This window comes from Danio aesculapii, chromosome 13 (genome assembly GCF_903798145.1).
Source record: "Danio aesculapii chromosome 13, fDanAes4.1, whole genome shotgun sequence".
Lineage (NCBI taxonomy): Eukaryota > Metazoa > Chordata > Actinopteri > Cypriniformes > Danionidae > Danio > Danio aesculapii.
In genome coordinates, this window is record NC_079447.1 from 17495764 (window position 1) to 17497882 (window position 2119).

The following is a 2119-nucleotide window of genomic DNA, read 5'->3' on the forward strand; positions in this document are numbered from 1 at the left end:
ATATATATATATATATAATTATTATTATTATTATTATTATTATTATTATTATTATTATTATTAACTATTACCAGTTAATTTGTTTGTAATGCTAAATTTGTTGCAACTATAATTACAACAAATTACCAGTACTTTATGGTTTAAAAACAATATATTGCTTACTTTAAATTACTATAGTATTTAATATGGGATATCGTTAATGAAAAGGTTATAAGAAAATTAAGCAAACAAAAACTAATAAATCGCTTGAGTAGAATATTAATATAATGTCATACATTCATTACATGTAAATAGATTTTTATTACATATAAAGATGTATTATTGACTATTAAACCTGTCCAATTTAGATAGTTCAGCAAGGCCAGCAAACGAGTATCTGCTGTATTGACTCTGTCAGATTATAATGACGGATCATCTGATGCCTGCTAGAAAACTGTTCAGTCTATTATATTGACTGGCGATCGGAAATAACGCTCCCCATTCGCTCCTCTAGATTGCAGTATTTGGGAAATAGTACACACTATTGTTTATTTTGTACAATATTTATTAACACCATACAATTATATTGATAACGATGTCCAAAAAGACGTTAATAACATTAACATCCGTCGTTACCATATATGGTTTGCCTAGATTGTGTGTGCCTGAAACGTGTGTGGTTCTGCGGGTCTGCAGCTGGATATTATTGGGATATTTTTGCACATGCAGGCAAAAGCTGAGGTGAGCCTTCACAGATTTATAAGGGTTGTATAGTTGTAGGTTACTGTAAACCACAAATTTGAAAAACTGCTTAAAATGGTGTCTTTAAAAATGCTAATTTATTATCCGGCAGATTAATTAGTAAAAAATAATAATTTATAGAGTCATTTTTGTATTTAATTTAGCAGATTTACAGCTAATATTGTTTCTGTGACACGTGAAAACCAACATCACATTACTGTGAAAATATGACAAAAAGTCATGACAACAAATATTTTTGTTACTTTAACTATTTAATCAATGAATCAGGTAAATTCTTAATAAATGCATACATTTTGATCATTTATTTTCTTTTTGGCTTAGTCCCTTTATTAATCAGAGGTTGTCACAGCAGAATGAACCGCCAACTTATCCAGCATATGTTTTATGTAGCGGATGTTACCCACCCAACCCACGCGAACACGGGAAGAACATGCAAACTCCACGCAGAAATGCCAACTGACCCAGCCAAGGTTCGAACCAGCAACCTTCTTGCTGTGAGGCGATGTCATTTTGACTGATGTAATTTGATTCAATAAAAAAATAGCAGCAAGAATATTTTTTAGTCAACCTGACTTTTCTTTGTATAGCTTTAGAGTAAAAAATCTTGCTGCCCCAATTTTCCTGTTGAATCAAATAAAATTTTCTAATCATCTTGACTTACATCAAGCAAACTGACTAAGAATATTAAGTTAAACTTTGTATAACCTAAAAACATATATTGATTAACTTCAATTACACTGTAAACAATCGATTTGTGTTGAAACAACATGAAGGAATTAAGTTAACTTGATTGTTTTTACAAATTTAAGTGGATTGAACTTAAAGCAAATAAGTTGTTGCAAAAAAACTCAATAACTGTGTTGTTTCAGCTCATTTTAAATATGCTTGAGCAAACATCATTAATTGAGTGCAAGTTAAAGTATAGCAAAAACATTAGTTGTCATTAGGCATGAGACGATAACTGGTTTCAAGGTAACGTGGTTTGGAAAAGTCAAGGTTTTTAAACCGAAAACATTTTCTGTTATACTGTTTCTATGTTACATTTAAGATGTTTTACGACAATTTTATTTAGTTTTTTAGAGCACAGTATCTCCAGCAGAAAAAAACTCCAACATTATTCATTCATTCATTTTATTTTCAGCTTTACTCCCTTTATTAATCAGGAGTCACCACAGCAAAATGAACCGCCAACTTACCCAGCATATGTTTTATGCAGCAGATGCCTTCCAGCCGCAACCCAACACTGGGAAACACCCATATACTTTTGCATTCACACACACACACTATGGCCAATTTAGTTTAGGGTATAGAAACCCACGCCAAGACGAGGAGGGCTTACATTATATCAAAGAAAAAAAAGAAAATGCCTTTTTAAGTT